Source organism: Microcebus murinus, chromosome 17 (genome assembly GCF_040939455.1).
Source record: "Microcebus murinus isolate Inina chromosome 17, M.murinus_Inina_mat1.0, whole genome shotgun sequence".
Lineage (NCBI taxonomy): Eukaryota > Metazoa > Chordata > Mammalia > Primates > Cheirogaleidae > Microcebus > Microcebus murinus.
In genome coordinates, this window is record NC_134120.1 from 16,891,138 (window position 1) to 16,910,952 (window position 19,815).

Below are 19,815 nucleotides of genomic sequence, written 5' to 3' on the forward strand. Positions count from 1 at the left end.
GGTGGGCCCTGATCCAACGTGGCCCGCGTCCTTATAAAGAAGGAGCGCCACGTGAAGAGACAGAAACACGCACAGGGAGAACGCCCCGTCGAGACTGGAGTGACGCTGTCACAGGCTGGCCCGGGTCCTGCCCTAGAGCCTTCAGAGGGAGCCGGGCACCTTAGTCGTTGACTTCTGGCCTCCGAAACTGCGAGACAATAAATTTCTGTTGTGCAAGCCATGCGTATGTGGTACGTGGCAGACCTGGCAAACTAATACAGAGGGCAAAGGACACCCCCCCGAATGGCAGCTGGGCAGCAGCCTGGTGGGCAGCAACCCATCCATTGGGTTGGAGCAGGAAGACAGAGGGTCCAGAAACGGTGTTTTCAGTAGGGAAACCAAATTAGCATATTCTCTTTTCTATGTTTCCAAGTAGAAGGGTATATAGGGAGAAGATTTACAGCTCTGTTGGAGAATTTGGGAAGAATTAGCGATAGGTACGCAGAAAACTAAGCCAGCTAGAAAAAAGAAAGGAGACTACCGTTAACTCAAGGATGAACACAAAAAAGTAATGTAATTATAGCACTCTATGTGGCTCGGCAGTGAGCAGTAGCTAGCCAGTCATAGCAATGTATTATCTCGAATATTGATTTAACCCAAAATGGTAATATGATTGTACTGGGAGGATGGGAAAATGGAAGGGATAATAAAAATCAATAGACAATATAGAAAATTGATGAAAGCCAGAAATACAATATAAGCATATTATCTAAGGTAAGCAACTGAAGAAACAGCTAAAAGAGTTTTTAAAAATATCTGCTCTCAGAGCAGGACTTGAGGACAGGAAAGATTAGGGTCAAGGGACTGCTGTTTTTGATATGTTATTTAGCACACTTGTAAAGTGTGTTCGTGTCTTATTTTGGGGGAAGAAAACCTTGTTTTTTTAAATAAAATCTTCCATTTCCTTTTTCCTTACTGAGAGTGGAGATGGAGAATACTCACCAGGGCCTCACTTGTCACTCCTTTGTCCCTGACCACAGTTGTCATACCTCATGGCCTTCTCTAGTGGAACGTTCACTATTTCTCTTGCACCTGAGATATTTTTTCAGTCATCTTTTTTCTGCACTCATTCCAGTTTTTCTCCTTGTCCTTCCTGAGAAACAGGGCCAGGAACCATGTAAGGTCCGCTCCGTGGGGCCCTGGAGAGTCTTGGCTTCCAGATTGATGGCATTATGCCATTCATTGTAGCTGTGTGGCTTCTCCTGCCTTCTGAGGGTCCAGCCTCACCTACCATCTGGACACAGATTGATCCTGTGCCTTAGTAGTTCAGTGTCATTCTTAAGTCTTGTTTCATGTGTCCCCATTGCACTAGTCTGTTTCCTGCGCCCTGATCAACTTAGTTTGCTTTGTTATGAGCCGTGGACAGTTTGCATTATTAAAATTCTATCTCCTAGGCTACAGATAATGACAGGGAATCTGAAGAACATCTCTTCCTTTCTGGGTCTCTCTCTCTCTCTCTCTCTCTCTCTCTCTGTTGATTCTGAGAAAATGCACACATTGGAAGGCAGATCCTGCTTTCAACACTGCACACACCCAATCTTAGCATAGTATAAATACAAAACTGGATTCTGTCGTTTGAACAGATAGAGGAGCAAAGTGCTGAGCACTTGCTGGCTCTTTGTTTGCAATGAAGAGAGTGGGCTGGGGTTAGGCCCCATTGTGCCAGCCTCCTAATGTTGCTGCTCGTATGCCTAAGCATTCACTCATTCGTTTAACAAACATTTATTAAGTGCCAACAGTGCACAAACCCCGGAGGCACAAAACAAATGTTGGTTAAGTAGAATTGTACGACAAAGAGCATCAACCCATTGAAGAAATGGCGCAAAGAGGAGGAACATGCAGCAGGGACGGGATCCACTGTCATCGTGTAAGCTCTGGGGTTGCTGACCCCTGGCCTGAACCACAGCAAGCCAGCTTGTCACCGAGCCTGTCACGTGGGGCAGAAGCAAATGCCTTGCTGAGGTCTCAGGTCGATTACATCTATTGCTTCCACCTTATCTACATGGCCTGTCACTCTATCATAGAAGGAAATTAAATTGGTCCGACTTGATTTACTCTTTACACGGCTGTGTTCATAAGCTCCCAGGCCTTGCCCCCTTCTGGCTGACTGCACATTGATTGCTTGATGATTTGTTCTAGCACCTTCCCTCGAAGCCAGGTTAAGCTTATCGGGCTATAAGGAATGTGGTCATCTTCTTCTGCTTCCTAAAAGATGGGCATCGTGTCTGCTCTTTGTGAAGCTTCTGAGGGAACGCCCCTTCTCTGCAAAGGCTCCAAATAATTGCTGGACCCTCCCCAACAGTCCCTGTCAATTCCCCATGTCCATTTAATTGAGTGTCGTGAGTCCCTGTGGGTTTAGTTTCAGGCAGCTTTTTGCAAAGGATGCCTTGGTCTATTTCAGGTACTCCGGTCCTGGCCATGTCACACGGGGTGGGTGGGGGTACTCCATCCCTGGAAAACAAACCCGAGGGTGAAAGACAAAGGAGGGCTCAAAGAAGAAACATTCTACTGTTCTCATCTGCTATGAGTAGGGCAGAAAGGGGATCAGAAATCTTGAGAGTTACTGGGAACTGGTTCTGTACGAGACACTGTGTCTGCTTGTGGTTGCTTTCTGAGAGTAACCCACAGACCTCACATCAAAATGTAACCTCTTTTGGCAAAAGCAAAAGTAAAAATATACATTAAAACCTCTGCTATTTTGAATCCTTTTGTTACTTGCTTGCCCTCTTTGTCCACAGGGAATGGTATTTGCCTGGTTTTTCTTTTGCGTAATGTAAATGAAGAATAATTCTGGTAAAATTTCATAAAAGCCTGTCTAATCTTTCTGCTGTTGTGCCTACCTGATCAGGCCACTTCTTTGATCCTGTGATTTGCTGTTTTCCTCCCCTCTCTCCCTCTCCTCCCTCCACCCCACCTGCTCTTACCTCCCCTCTTTTCAGATCTTTGAATACATCAATGTCTTCCTCACCTTCCCATCTTTTCTGGGTTCTAGTGTATCCCTTCGTCTCCTGAGCTGTTTGTTTAAAGGACACCTGTTTTCTCCCAGATTTCTTTACCTATCTTATTTTCCACCTCCATTAGGCAGTGAAAAACTTCTTATAATTCCTTCAGTTTATGGAAATTTGCTCTTTAAAGGTTCTCTCCGAGTCTCTTTTCCTTTCTACTCCATTATCATCTTCTGGTTAAGATCAGAGAGTTTTGCTCCTAGTTCTAACTCTCAAATTCTCCTCCTCTAAGGAAATGGATCAAGGTAAACTAAATTGCTCCTAATATACTGTTAGAATTTGTCAATTCTTGTCCTGACTTATTCTGAAGATATTTTAGCATAGATGGTATTTTCTGCTCCAACACACTCACAAACATCCACACAACTATCACTCCAAGCCCCCCAACTTGTATTTTTTTAGAGATCTCATTTCTACATCAGCTTCTAGATTTGTAGATTAACTGCATGCTCTGCACTTATTAAAGAAAATGGTTGAACTCGTCCCTCAAAGGAATCAAAAAACTCCAATGACAGCTTAAAATTTCCTTCCACCTTTATTTCTTTCCAATATTCTCCCCTCCCCAATCCAACCCCTCCATACACACAATTTCCTCCCATTTCTCCTTCTTCAATTTCTTCTTGCTGATCTTGGGCAGATGAAATCACTTGTAAGCTCTGAGGCATGTTAAAAAGCCTTGCTCATCTCTCACTGCCCCCTATCTTGTCCTCCCACTGCCTGGACTTCCTCAGTTAGTGAAGGAAACATCTTATGAAACATCTGGTCCCCGAAGATGATGTGTCACATTTAACTCACTATGCTGCTGTCATGCCCCAGCTCATCAACCTGAAATCATTTATTCATATTCTGAAAGAATTTTGACATGGGGCAAGTAAATCTTTATGACCCAAGATGAAATTGCCATATGCAATGCCATCTGGAGAGGTGAGGTCTGAGTGAGGAGCAGCTTCAAGGGAGGGAAGTTTTGCTGGGTCCTGCCCAAGGAATCCAGGTTGCTATGGAATGGCACCATATTGAGAGGGGAAACACCAGCACAGTGCACCCTGCCCGGGGGCTCAATAACCCCTGCATCTCCACATCCCTGTGGCCCCACTGTCACCCTACTGCACCCATGCAGAGAACTACAGTGCTGTGACCCAGTGGTGCAGCCAGGACCCTGGCACAAAAATCCACCCAGTGCCCTACACTCTAGACAGTGGGCAGTCCGGCATGGCAGGGGGGCTGTCCCAGGATCAGGGAAACTGATGTGTGCACAGCCCTGGGCCTGAGAGCTGCCCACAGCCACTTGCTACCACTGGTAGTCTTAGTCTTGCCCCCTCCACCACCGGAGGTGCTGCATGCCACACAGGATCCCCAGAGACTGACAACCAGAGCACCCAGTGCCCACCACTGTAAGCAGCCCTGCCCCTCTACTGGGAAAGACACTGCACACACACAACCCCTGCTGTCCCCAGGACCAAGGACTGGCTCACCTCGTACTCACCAGCAACCTCACCCCCTCCACCAGCAGAGCTGCTGCAGCTGATGTGTGTTCACCTAGGGCCTGAGAAACAGCCCTAGCAAAGCCACACCACTGCTTCCACAAACACAACACCTACAGCCTAGGCCACTGAGGCACTTATAGACACTAATAACATTGATGATAGCTGAAAGAAACCACATGGAGATTACAGCTACTGTGCCTACCCAGAACCAAAGTCAAACATCCTACCCAAGCATCACTATAGGGCATATCTAAAAAAAAAATCTATTCCTACAAAAGCTGCTCCATTAAATTGGAGAGGCAACTGTTCTACCAGTTTCCAACTGTTCTACCATTTCCATGAGAAATATAAAAATTCAAAGAAACACAGCACTGCAGTGCTGTGACCAAAAAGAATCCAAAGAAACACAACAATTTTCTGTATCAGATCCCAAAGAAAAGGAAATTCATGAAATGCCTAGAAAGAAATGCAAAATAATGATCTTAAGGAAACTCAGTGAGATACAAGAGAATACAGATAGACAATTCAATGAAGTTGGGAAAATAATTCACCATCTAAATGAAAAATTCAACAAGAGATAGATATCCTAAAAAAGAACCATACAGAAATCTTGAAACTAAAGAATTCAATGAATGAAATGAAAAATACAATTGAGAGTTTCAACAATAAACTAGAGCCAGTGGAAGAAAGAATCTATGAACTTGAAGACAGGTCTTTTGCAATAACCCAGTCTCTCTCTCTCTCTCTCTCTCTCTCTTTCTCTCTCTCTCTCTCTCTCACACACACACACACACACACACACACACACAAAAGGACTTAATTTCTTTCTGTCCCTCAGTTTCCACATTTGTAAAACAGAGCTACAATTATTCCCACATACAAGGTTTCTGTGAGATCAATGTGTATTAATGCACTTAGAATAGTTCCTGAATCTATCAAAACTCAATGTAGGTATTCCTACATCATCTCTCATCTGTAGAAGTCTTCTGCCTCCTCTTCCTGTATCCACTTTTGTCACCCAAGGCAAATCACAATACAGCACCTCTTACTTTGACTCTGTTAATGGCATTCCACCGCACTTGGCATAAGCTTTTCACTAAGGTGGGGCAGCACCCATTTCTCTCTGCTTTGTTCTCACTGCATTGCCCTCCTTTCTGTTCCTCCACACAACAAGCCCTCCCCATCTCAGGGCCTTTGCACAAACACATTCCTCTGCCCTAAACACCTTCCCTCTGTCTTTGTATTATGGCTCCTTTGGGTCTTAGGATAAATAGTATCTTCCTGGAAAGGGCCTCCCTGACCATTGCCAAATGGAAGAGCAAGAAGAGTCAGGTGGAGAGAGTAAACCTTGGGCCTGGGTCCAACCACTCATGAAAATGTCTTCCAAATAGAGTGGTGCCCTGGGGGCATTTTCACATCTGCCCTGTTGTGGGGCTTCAGTTTAGGTGCACTAGAGGGTGCCGACCAAAAATTAGAAGCCCTGGGCATAGGTCTTGGTGTGACCTTAGGGAAGTTACTTTCCATTTTCTAAGCCACATTTTCCTCATCTATAAAATTGACACAATTAACTCCTACATTTCAAAGTTTTCTTCCAGCTCTAATATTCTACAATTTGTCCCTTTATGCAACCACACCCTCCAGCTTAGCCATAGAATGAAGCATAGAGATATTCTTGTGATAGACTACACCCTGAAGGGGGAGGGATAAAGGGGCTTTATGTGGCCAAAAAGGAGCCTGCTGATCCCTTTCCACTAAGAGGCAGTTGTAAGCAATCTAGCCATGGAACCACATGCTCATCTAATTCTTCTAGTCAATTCCTGCCATGAGTTTCTCAGGGAAACCTTATATTTCTGCAGACAGATCACATATTCTCTTATTTTTATAACACAGGAAGAAGTAAAAGGAGAATGAGGTGGAGAGGGCCACTAAAAATAAAATAGAATCAAGAGATTTTTTTCTCTTTTAACCATTTGGTATTGACTAAGTCTGCCACCTTGATAACTATGCAGGTCTTTTCCTTGAAGATATTAATCAAAGGATAGGAGCATGGGATTCATAGAAGAAAATGTAAAAATTAGCAAGCCAGACATAATGTGAGTAACCCCACTGATATTTTCAAAGCAAATTAAATCTGTAGCAAGACAATATTTTGTACCTATCAGGTTGGCAAATATGAAAAGGGTATATAGTGTTGTCAAAGATTTAGAGGAGATTAGACAATTTGGGATCACCTTAAAAATTTAAAAACCTGCATACCCTTTCATCCAAGAACTTCATTTCTAAATATTTCTACTGTAGAATATCTTCTACAAGTATACGAAGTTATATGCATGTAAGTGGTCACAGTGGCATTGTTTGAAAGGAAAAAGAAATTATAAGCCATCTAAATGTCCCTCAATAGAGACTGGCTAAATAAATGATAGTACATCTTTATACAAGAATATTAGGCAGTGGTTAGGAAGTTTGAGGCATATATTTCTAAGCTTTCTCTGAAAGATGCCCATGACGTTTGTTAAAAAAAAAAGAAGAAGAAGGAAGAAAGAAAGAAAGAAAGAAAGAAAGAAAGAAAGAAAGAAAGAAAGAAAGAAAGCAAGCAAGCAAGCAAGCAAGCAAGCAAGCTATGGGAAAGTGTTATAGCATTTTTCATAAAACAAATAAATAAGCCACTTTTATATATTCAGGTATATACTAACACATACATAGAAAGAGCCAAAGGTCTCAAACTCAGCAAAGGTATCCTAGATAACTACTAAACTGCTGGCTTCAGTGGATTGGGTTGTACAGCATCTCTGAGAGATTAGCACTCCCAGGGGACATAGTTTCTGGGCTCCAAAGGGACCTTAGTGGCCATCTAGTCAAACCTCTCATGTTAGAGACCTTCAGGGACTGGCCTGAAGGCACAGAGCTTGCTGAGTTTTGCTGCACTTTGGCACATTAAATGCACAACATAATTTGTCATGATTTGTGACATTAATTTGACACAATTAAATGCAGAGCTGGGATAAGGGTAGCTGAGTCAATTGTAGAATAAGTTCATATGATGGAATTTATACTGAAATAAGTTCAGCCATTAAAAATGAACTATGTTTATTGAAATCAATTCATGTAATATTTCTGAATTAACAGAGAATGTAATCAGAGTATATATTGCTTAAAACATTTTTTAAACTACATATACATGTAGGAAAAAGTCACAAAAGGATATGTAATTAGTTAAGATCTTCATGGTAAAATTTCCTATGAAATGTAGTATAGCTAAGTTTTCTGATTTTTCTACCAAGAATAAATTTCTGTGAGGCAGACTCCAAGACAACTCAAGTGGCCCCCACATCCTGGTATTCATACCTTCATGCCATCCCCTCCCCTTGAGTGTGGGCTGGACTTAGTGACTCGATTCTAGAGAACAGAGTTGATGGGATGTCACTTCTCATATTAGGATATAAAAAACCTGATCACTCTCTCTTGCTCTCTCACTGGCTTTAGGGGAAGCCCACTGCCATACTATGAGCTGCCCTATGAAAGGGTCACCATGACAACAAACTGTGGGGGGGTGGCACTGGCCAACAGTCAGAAAGGAACTGAGCCCATTAGTTCAATAGCCCATGAGGAACTGAATCTTGCCAAGAACCTCATGAGTGAGCTTAGAAGTAGATCCTTCTTGAGGTGAGCCTTCAGATGAGACCACCGCCCCACTGACTTCTTGGTTGCAATCTTGCGAGACACTTTGAGCCAGAGACATTTACTTAAGCCATGCCCAGATTTCTGACCCACAGAAACCGGGAGATAATAACCCCTTGTTGTTTTAAGCTGCTTAGTTTTAGGTTAATTTGTTGCACAGAAATAGAAACTAATTTACTCTCATAATAATATTTTAGAAATTACTTTTAAAAATTATCCTAGGTACAAGTTTGCCAGGAAACTTAGCCTGAACTCTTTAACCTCAATTCCCTGTTTCCCTGCCCAGATCTTTCTTCCTGACATTGCCGAAACTAGTCACATCCAAACACCTGGGTTATGGTCCTTAATTGGTCACAGAATGTGCTACCTCTCTAGGCCTCTGTTTCTCCCTGTTTATGAAAAGGGGTAGGTAGGGTGTCATTACCAATTATTTGCTCAGTCCCTACTTACATCCACCTGTGCCTCTCAGGACCGAGTTCCTCACTTTGTTTCTGTGCATTTCTTCATCTATTTTTCTCTTCCCCTCATGCCAGACACAGAGGATCCAATACTATGAAGTTCACATCCTAGAGAAATTAAATAAAACCGAACTGAGGCAGCCCTGCAGAGGAATACAACACGGAATTCAGATGCAACGGTTAGATTTATTGTCAGACTTAGGAAGCTTATCAGGCATTGGTCCACCCTCTTCAGCCACTGCAAAAATACAAATTAAGAATCTTTTAAAACAGAGCTGCAACCCAACTACCACACTCTGCATAAAGTGTCTCCTAAAAATTCCAGATCTGAAGAAATTTGCTTGTGGCCTGGCCTGGGGATAAAATTTAGCCCTGCTTAAGAAAGAGGGGCCAAGATGAGCTTCTAAAAACTCCCCAGACTTCGGTTTTCTGTACTGTAGAACCTCGGCCAGCCAGGCACAGTGAGAAATTGGACTGATTCTCCATGAGCCCAAACCCATTAAACGTGCTGAGAAAGTGCTTCTGCAGTCATCACTGGAGTTAAGCACGCTGAGGGGAAAGAGATCAAATGAATACCTCCAGCTTCCGTTCTGTAATCCTAGAAAAGCAATCTGATCGGAAGCCCAGTTAAATACAATAAAAAGTGCAGGACTGTCTTAGTCCTCTGGAGATCCAAAACTGGTCAATTTTTCCCTCTAGTCTGGTTCACTGCATAAGCCCAAGACAATCCCACTACAAGCATAAAATGGTATATTTTGAGGGTGATTAAGCACTAAGTGTTCAGTAGGACAGAGACGTAAGTGGCCCGGGATGGCATAGGATTATAATCCTCCCAGAAAACTGATCCCATGCTGGGCCCACTTTATGCTCCCCGATAGTTTGATGCTGGTCTTTAACCACTTCGGTACCAGTGTCGACTATAGTTGACAGCCACAGATGAACGCGCACAGCCGACTGTAGCTGACAGCCGTGATATGACTTTTCTAATTTTTTAATTTATCAAAATAAAATTGTGAACACTTAAAAATAACAAACATATATGTATATGTTACCTATTCTGATTTGCATTACAAGTAAAGCTGCAGGCAGATGATAGTGTCATCTATGGGATAATCCTCCTAGAGGTATTTCCATCTTGATATGGATCTTCCAGAGATATCTTTGCTGAAAGAATCACACTGCAGGTATGGAAGTCCCTGTCAAGGTAGATCAGAGGTGAGATATTTTAGGAAAGGAGGAGTGGGTCTCGCAGGCAGCGTGGCATGGCAGAAACAACACACAAAAGAAATCCAGTGCTGAAGCCCATCACTTCTTATCGTGTGATGCCTACAGCCCCTCTCTCCGCAGACCCCAAGTTTCCTCACCTTACATTTCTCATCGTGATGTTGAGGCCAACTAAGACAACGGATGAGAAAGTGCTTTGCAGCCAGGAAAGTCTTGTTCAGGGACAAGGTACTATTGCTCTTCCACCAGCACCCCACAGAGCCCAGGGCCCTGAACTGCCAGGAATCCCAGCCCATTATAAGGCAGCCATTTGGCAAGAAAGAAGGAGGACAAAATTGCTTTATCTCATCTCCACCCATTTTCTAGAAAGTACTAATTGCAATGGATGAACCAATGAAGCTCTTGTTAAAATCTTGACATCATCAGGATCAGGTCTAATTTTTTCGCCTTGCCTCAAATATTAACTTCTAGTTCTTCAATTTGTACAGTAACAGCTTCTCCTATTTACAGGTGGAGATATTCTATACTTGAATTCGTTTTCATAAATGCCCGACGTTTTGGTGTCCTTTCTGTATCCTATCAGTTCTATCTAATTTTTGGAAAACATTCCCTGTATCGTGTCTGCTTTTTCGATTTGTTGTCGGATCCTGGATGTCGTGGGAGTCTTTCAGAACACACTCGATGAGAGTTGACAGCTGTCCCCCTCGATGCCGAGTTGGGATTCCCAGAGCACACTGGCCACAGCTTCCTTCCAGAACTGTCCACACTGGCGTCTTGGATAAGGATGCCCTCTTTGTTTCTCTGTTTTGTTCTCTTGCTTTTGTTCTGATGTAACCTGTCCATGCCTGTTGGTCCAGGTCACTGCATCCCGGATGATCTCAGGGAAGGCAGGGATTATAGGAATAAGAATTTTGTCCCAAGCCAGAATAATAGTACATGAAAAGAAGAACAAATGCTTCCTTTAACAACAGCTTTAGAGACATCTTTGGATTCCCTTCTCCTCAAGCCAATTCAGAAGAAAATCAAATCCTAAATTCTCAAAAGCTCATTCCCATTCTCACTTGTCCTCCACAGCAAGACTGTGAAAAAGGCATTTTGGGGAAACGAGAATCCTGAGAAGGTAAGTGATTATTTTTAAGGCCACATGGTTAATAAGTTGTCTGACCAGGATCCAGAAGCAGTACAATGAAAACCAGCATCTTCAAGACCCTTCTGCCTTGAAACTAAGTGAAACACTGGCCCAGTGTGCATGGTGAGAGGAAGACTCTGCTTACTGTGAGAAAACTGGGTCTTGACGATGATTCCTTACCAATATAGAGAGTTCTGCATCTGCTTGGTCTATCCTACAGGTATTTCATCATTTATTTTCATTAATTGAGAATAATTGGTATTAATATCAAAACCACAGTTGTATCATACTCAGCTATAATTTGCTGTATGTGTACACCTCTATAAATGAATAATTAACAACTAAATAAATCTGTATCAGTATGTCTGTATCTGTGTGGGGGGGTATCTATTACTATATTATATGCTCACATAAATAGTAAATAATCTCTTATTTGTTCATCCATGGTGTTGTCTTTAACTTTTTTTTTTAATGAATCCTCAGGTTCTTTTATAGTCTCAGATTAAAAATTTGTCCAAGTTTTGTATATTCTTTCCAGCAATTATTTCAATATCAAAATCCAGTGCATCTTTAAAATCACTTTCCTTTTCCAAACTGGGACTCTTTAGTTCCATCTCCAGATGGCATGGTCCTCGAGCTCTTTGTGAGCTTGTGCTACTACTCTGAGAAACACTCCAGTTCTTCAATACTCCTCTTGAGTGTGGCACCCAGAATTGACTGTAGCGTTCCAGGTCATGGCTGACCAGCAGGGCAGACGTGTGTTTGTTACATAGTTCTTAGCGACTGTAGCAGATGTCACCTGTGCTCTGGCCACAGCACCCTGAGCCTTAGCATTTTAGCGCGTGTTGGCCTGACTTCTAACCATCAGCACCTATGTCTCTTGGCCTGAGGTCTCTCTCTGGCTGCCAGAGTCCACTTTGCGCACAGTCGGAAGTGACAATGAATGCGCATTCCCCAAATGAGATTTCAACCAATAAGTAATGAAAGTCAGAGTATAAACACCACGGCTCTCTCCCCCCTCCGCTGGGGTGACGGAGATTCGTGTTCTCTAGCAGCATCGAGTTCCTATTACCCGAATCCCTACTGGCTTGGTACCCACATTCTTTGGTTCCATCCCTGTCTCACTTCTCCCAACTCATATGGGAGGAGACGCCCTGGGGCCACCTCCAAATTCCTTACTTATCTCGAGTTCTGTGTCTGGGGTTGCACAGACTAAGACGGGCCTGATGCTGCGTCAGCTCGCGTAGCGGTCACTTATGTTGTTGCTCTATCCCGATTTTATGGTCAGATTTTTTCTGACTAACCTTTTTTCCATGTCTACTGGTACCAAGCCATACTTTCCCAGTGCTGTGCCTTTCCTGTTGGTGTTTTAAACTTAGACTTTATGTTTATTGCTGTTATACTCTTAGCTTGTTTCCATATTCCAACCTAACAGAATAACTTTGAAAATTGATTTGTTCTTTTGTTGTATTAACTATCCCACCAGACATGAGCCACAGTTGGATATCTAAGAAACATGTTTTCTGTGCCTTTATTCACTTTGTTTACAAAACCATTGAACAAGGTAGGATTAGGAACACGGTTCTAAACTAAATGCCTCCTTTGATTCAATAATCAAGGTTCTTTTTCAGTAAGAATCTTCACTGATAGTGATTCGAACTAACTGCACAAATTCAACCCAGAAGTTACAAATTTGCTCACAGGAATGTCAGGCAAGTTCAGCTCCACTGCTTTGCTAGGATCAAGATGATCTACAATCATATTCTGCCTCTGATACACATGTCTACAACCCCTTCAGAAAGGAAAGGTGATTAGTTTGGCTTGTTATTAGCCATTTCACGTTAACTGCTACGAACCTCTGGATTCATTGCTGAAAGTCCCCAATCATCCTTTTAATAATCTGTTCTGGAATTTTCCCAGGGAGCTCTGCATGCATGTCAGGGGAGTTCAAGTTTAAGGTTTCCAGAGTCTACCTTTTCCTTTTATTTGAGAATGGGGACTTTTACTCATAGTATCTTCCTATCCTTGTTCCGTGATTTCTTAACAACAGAAAGTAGTACTAAGATCACATTGGCAAGTCTTGTGAGGAGCCTGGGACATGAGTTGTCTGGAGACTTCCACCCATTTCAAGTGGTCATGTGCTCCCTTAGGTCCCTCCCCCACTATTCTGAGCTCCCCCCGGCCCCTGTCACTGGGGCGGTTGATTCTTGCTAGAGAACCCAGATGGTCCCATGTCCCCAAATTCCACGTCCATCTCCTCAAATCTGTGTCTCTCCCTCCCTCATTTATCTTTTTGCATTAAACACCTGGTCTAAAGCTCTCGATATTCTATGTAGCTCCTCGGGCACCCAGGCTCCACTCCCACCCCCGGCTCCCTCTGCTCTCGGCACCCCAGACTCCCCAGACTCTGCCTTGAGCTCCCTGAGCCACTGCAAGGGTTTGTGTTTTGTTTTGCTTTGCCTCCTACTCCCTTTTTGTGTTCACTGGCATCACTCACAGTCAACAACCCGATTCATTTTTATCTTTCCTAATACCTCATGAGAAATACTCCCTTTTATAACCTTTTACCTTGGAATCAAGCCCATTTCTCCTCTGGAGCAACCTGGGCTGAGGTGGGCATCTCCTCTTGTCTTGATCTCACCCACCCAACCCCAGTTTTCCTCCTGAATGTTCCTCAGTGACGTCAGAACTGTGAGACGTCTGCTTCTGTAGACTGAACTCACCCTGGGGACAGGGATGGACGCTAGTCATATTCGTGCCCAGCACAGTGGCCGGTTCACCCGGGCCAATCTGCTCAATGCTCTGGAATAAAGTCACATGACTGGATGCATTTTTTTCTTTCAGTCATGATTTGGGTTACTTACTGCAAACATTGTCTAGCTGGGGCGTGGTGAGTGACAGGGCTGGGGTCACTCCTAAGGGCTGCAGATCAAGAATTTGATTTCCTGGTGCAGGTCCCCTCTCTTCTTCTCTTCCCAGCAGCCCAACCCTCCTCCCCAGGAAGCCTTGGGAATTGGGCTGGCAAGGCTGTCTGCAGTCAGACTGCTTTCTGCTGAGTAAATCTGGAGGAGGAGGAAGCCAGCCTGCGACCTACCCCCTCTGCTGAACAGGGCTCTAATAGACACCTGCCACCAGCACAGTCAGCAGAGGAGGAAGGGGAAGGGGAGAGGGAGGGGGGAGGGGAGAAAGAGGAGAGAGGATGAGAAGGAGCAGGCAGGGAAGGAGGAGCCCGCCAAGAGTCCTGACTCTACTCCCAAATCCCTTTGCAGAGCCATTACCAAAATTGATTTTAATAAATGAAAGATTTACCTGGGTCGAACATTGCTTTTAACTGGCGGCAATTAATTAATTAACCATCACTAGCCTGGACATCATAATGGGATGATATTTTGATGCTAACACATTATTGAAAAAGACAAGCTATGTTGTTGTTTTTTTCTTCCCCAAGTAATCAATTAATCAGCCCCAAATGAAGATTCAGACCACTGCCCATGCTCATAGGCACTTAATAGCTTTCTGTGCCGAGTCTCCAAATACTGGCTTTGGGACTCCGTGCCCTGTTAAGCTGTTTGAGTCAAGTCAGTCAATGTTAACTCAGTATTAAAAAAAAAAATCACAATAGTTAACTTTAAGAAATCCCTGAAACATCTTCTTCATAATTAATAAATGAAAAATGTTCCTGCAGCTAATCAATAAAGTTGTTAGAGAGAATTGATCGGATGGGGAACTCTTTTTGTGGGTACAATTTTTCACCTATTCAGAACAAAAGACTCCCTAGAGTGCTATCAACATGATAGACACTTAGGAGTCTAACCCAAAAGGAAAAAAAATAAAAAGACGATTAATTAAAATCTCTGGGAGTGACATCTACTTTTATTCTGGTGGCAAAGAGCTGGGTCAGGCAAGGAGGTGGCTAATATAAAGTTCTGGGAGAAGCTGAAGTGCCCAGAACTTCCCCAACTCCGAGGAGTCCGAGACTCTTTGGAAACTAAAAACAGGACTAACCCAGAGAGGTCTGTGTTGTCCGAATTTGCTAAGGACCATGGTAGCTCCTTTTGCAGGTGGGGCACACAAAATGCGTGAATGAAAATCTGCTGGAACAAAGCAATATCTTGCAGTGTTATTTCGATGTATAAGGTATTCGTCATGTCAGGGGCAAGAAACTCTGAGTGCTCTACTGGGTCCCAAACCTGATGGGTCTTCCAAACTATGGGCACAGATTCTTGGGACCGTGCACATCCACTGCACGGAATCCATGAGACCAGGCTCCAGGAATCTGTTTTTAAAACATGCCCCAATGATTTGACTCTGGCTCACATCAATGTATGGTTACCACTGATTTCACCAATTTTGCTGTCTCCCAATATAAACGCAGGCAATGAGGGATATGTATCACAGCCCGTCCCCTATATCCTTCGTTGGATGTATTTATCAAGCCCTTTCCACGTGCCAGGTGTTGTTCGGAGCACCTAATGTGTATTAGTCATTTAATCCTCACGGCAATCCTGTAAGATAGGCAACTGCTTGTCATCTTACAGATGGGTTAACAGAGTCTTAGAAAGATGAAGTAATTTGCTAAAGGTCACACACCCAGTAAGAGGTCCCCAGGTCTTGAACCCAGGTTTGCCTGGTTTTAGGGTATGTGCTCTCACCACAGTGACATACTGCCCCCCAGTAAATGAAGGGCACCTGTGAAGACACACACCTGTGAGCTGGCAGCTCTGAACTTTCAGAATTTGAATGAAAGAACTTGGAGGCAGTTGCTCTCTTAATTCCAGATCCAAGGAGCTTTAGCTCATATGATTAAATGGATTAAAGTAATATTTTGTTCCTCTTTATAGAATACTGACTATCAGGCTTTTTCAAGCTACAAAATGACAAAGGTGGAAGAGAAGGTGGGCCAGAAGGATAGCTGTAATTTTCCCAAAGCATTTCTGGCCGGTGAACCTGTTCTTTTATTAGAGTAACCATAATTTAATTAACTGATGACCATACAGTATTCTTGAACAAACTGGGGCATGTGTTAAAAATGCAGGTTCTCAGACCTACTCAAGATCTACTGAAATAGTCAGGCGGTTTGCATTTTTAACTAGCTTCCCAGGTCATTCTAATATCCAGTTAAATGTGAGAGCTGCTGGTGTACCACTTTAACTATTAGTCCCATCTCCTCTTCCCAAGGAGATGCTGATCTCTGATATCATTTTCAGTTCTAATATTTTAAGATCCAGGAACTTGTTAAAACTTTTTAAAACCCCAAATTCAATTAACCAAAGAGACTATTCCTGGATATGAGTAAGACCTATTATGATCACAGCCATACAATGCTCCTTTTGAGCACAGAACTACAATCTTTCTAATAGTAATATAAAAGGTTAGGAGTTCCTAAACATTTATGGTCACTTTCTCTATTGCCATTTCAATGAAAACAAGGGGACTTTATCTGTCAGACCCTTTCAGTTAGTTTCGGGTTACAGAAACCCCACTCGTCCTGGCTTAAACCAGAAAAAAAAAAGTTTGAAGGGGGATTTCTCAGCGGTTACATACAGGAAAGTTTAAGAGAAAGTCAAAAATTAAGTTACGAAATTTAAGAGTTTATTGTCACACATTTGCATGATGATTGGCTATTTTACAAATTTTTATTTGAGAGTCGTTTGTGTTCATTCATTCATTCATTTTCCAACAGGGTGATTCTCGGCAGCTCAGGGCTCCAGGCAGGAACCCAGCAGGACGGGCCACTGTTCTGTCTCAGGGCACACCCGCACCCACACCCACACTCGCTCAGATGGGGACCGTGTAGACGCACCAACTCACCTGAAGTGCACAGCTTTAGGATGTGAGAGGAAACTGTAGTGCCCAGAGAAAATACAGGCAAACATGGGGAGGACATGCAAACATGCCACACAGAAAGACCTGCTGTATTAGTTTCTGAGGGCTGTTGTGACAAATTACCATAAACAGGGTGGCTTAACACAACAGAAACGTATTCTCTCGCAGTTCTGGAGGCGTCCAAAATCAAGATGCTGGCGTGGCCATGCTCCCTTCCAAGGCCGTAGAGGAGAATCCTTCCTTGCTCTTCCAGCTTTGGGTGACTCCTAGCATTCCTTAGCTTGTGGCAGCATCACTTCGATCTCTGCCTCTGTCTTCATGTGGCCTTCTTCTTGGTGAATCTCTGTGTCCTATTATCTTCTTGTAAGGACACCGGTCATTGGCCTTAGGGTCATCGTGTGCTCATCATAGCATTGTTTGTGGCAGTTGGCAATTGGGGCCCACACCAGGCACCCATCACTGCAGGGAATCAGTAAGGAAAGTGTGGTTTTAAAGTAGCTTTTTACCCACATCCTGCATTACCTTCGGACCCAACAGGCCTTGCAAACATTAGCCACGCCTCTTGGCCAAGACTTCAAAATGCCTGAGAACTTCGACTTGGTATCTTGAAGTGTAAGCTCCATTGTCAGTTTCACTCAGCCCTTTCCTCAAGGCTCACATCCTTCTACTGTTCACAAGCCCCTTCTTAAGGAAGAGGTGGTGTTCAATCCATTTTTCTTTCCCCTTCACGTCTCAGCTCAGTGCTTTGCACTCAAACATCATTAAATACACACTAAAACTATTAAATATATAATACTATTACCTGGAATTTATTTGTTAACTCTACATAAGCTATATTGAGATCACTTGAGATCAAAATAAATGTTTGATTCTTAAGAAAATAATCTATTTTTAGAAAGTAAATATAATTTAACTCAGTTGCCCTGCATAAGTAGGAAATCTGATTATTCTTTGATTTTTACCTTTCCTTTTTAAAATTGAATTCACAGAGAGATGACCAGTTACAGATGACCCCAGAGCGTAATAACATATCTGTTAATGTTCTTAAAAAAAAAGCCAGTGAATTAAATTAAGTATTAATGGGGTTTGAATTGATTTGAAGAAACAAATAGACATTGTATCTTGTCGTGATCTAGTTCTGTATACTTTTACTGCAGACTAACTTCAAATTTGGAAATAAAGGGAGATCCTGTCCTTGAATGTTCAGAATCCATTTCTCTTGGGTCATGTAATGGAACTAGACATTTAATCATGTGTCATTAATAATAAACACAATAGGCAAAGTATTGAGTATGATTGGTGCGTATAATTTATGCATTCATTTATTCATTCATTGATCTATTCAGCCATTCAACAAGCATCCGTGGTCAGCTACAGTGTCAGACATTGCTGTAAGTCCTAAGGGACTTAAGGGTTTAGAGATAAACTAGAAATAGTCTCTGTCCTCCCGGAGCTGCCAGGATGGTAAGTAGAGGCAGGCATGTAAACAAATTGGGTAATGCAATATTACTGGAGCAGTGGCAGGATGTGTGGAGAATACAACAGGGACATAAGGTGGCCAGATATACCTGGGAAGGGTTAGGAAAGTTCTCATGGAGAAGGTGACACTCACATTAGCCTAGAGGCTTGAAGAACATCCAGGAGAAGGGGTTCAGTGGGAAAGATGGACATTAAGATTTAGAGAGCAGAAAAGAAGTTGGTCCAGGAGATACCAGCCTGGTGATCATTGCTTTTGAGGTAGTTGTGTAAAGATGGGTGAATACAAAAAGCCCCAGGTGGCACCACTAGTAGCCTAAGAAGATGAGAGAGGGAGAGAGCTAGTGGGGACACTGCCCAATGAAGGTAACCAGAGCAGGACCTGAGTTCTTGAAGCTGAGATGCCCAGAGGAAGCTTACTTTCTTAGTGTTAGAACACAGGCTCCGAACTCAGACAGATCTTAGTTCTAATGCAAGTTGTGTGGCCTTGAACAGATTGCTTAAACTCTGTTTGGCTCAGTTTCCATGTCCATGGAATGAGAGTACTAATAGTACATACCACAAGGTTGTTGGGAGAATTAAGTAAGATAATGTTTATAAAGCAGTGCTTCGTATAGAGCAATCATGGATTGGTAGCTATTGTTACCATTTGATTATTAAAATGGATGTGAAAGACTGGGAGATGAATTTTAACCCTTTAATTACTAGAATGTAACACAGGCTTTTGCTTATTCAAGAAATATTCATTGAGCACCTGTGACACACCAGGCAGCATGGTTTCTGGTGCTAGTAGGGGAGAAAACAATACCTGTGGCCTAAAGAGCTCAACCTGATGGTCAGAATTCCAGGGAATCTGTGGACTTGAGTGGGGCAAAAATTGCATTTTTATTTTCACTAAAATAACTAAAATTTAGTGTTTCCTTCAATTACAAATGTAGGCAACAAACCACACTACTGTTAGCAGTAACCTGTGGTTTTGTCACCAATAGAAATAAATATTTTCGTATTACATTACAGCTATTTCAGATATCTTAGAAATGTTTATTAGAAATAGCATTACTTCAAAATTAGGGAGTTGGTAGGCCACTTTTAGAAATTGTGATTTTATATGTTGATAAAGAAGCACTTATATCCCTGTATCATAGATTTGAGGATTCTTTTGAATTTTGATAGCTGTATTTCAATATAGTTGATTTCCCTTGTGATGCTATGTGTTGTATCATATGTACTTATAAAGCACCTTTTCTCTTCATCTGAAAAGGGGTGATCTGGAGACTCCTCTAGAGTATCAGTGGGGTCATGAAACCCAAACACCTTTAGAATACCTGATGTATATTCCAATCTGGGAGAGATGAATAAAAGACAAATTACATGAATATATAAAGTAATATCAGGAAGTGAGTGGTAAGTGGCAAGTGTAATGAAGTCCAAAGGGCTGGGAACAGGCAAGCTAGAGAGTGGTGGGTTGATTTAAACAGTGAAATCAGAGAAGGCCT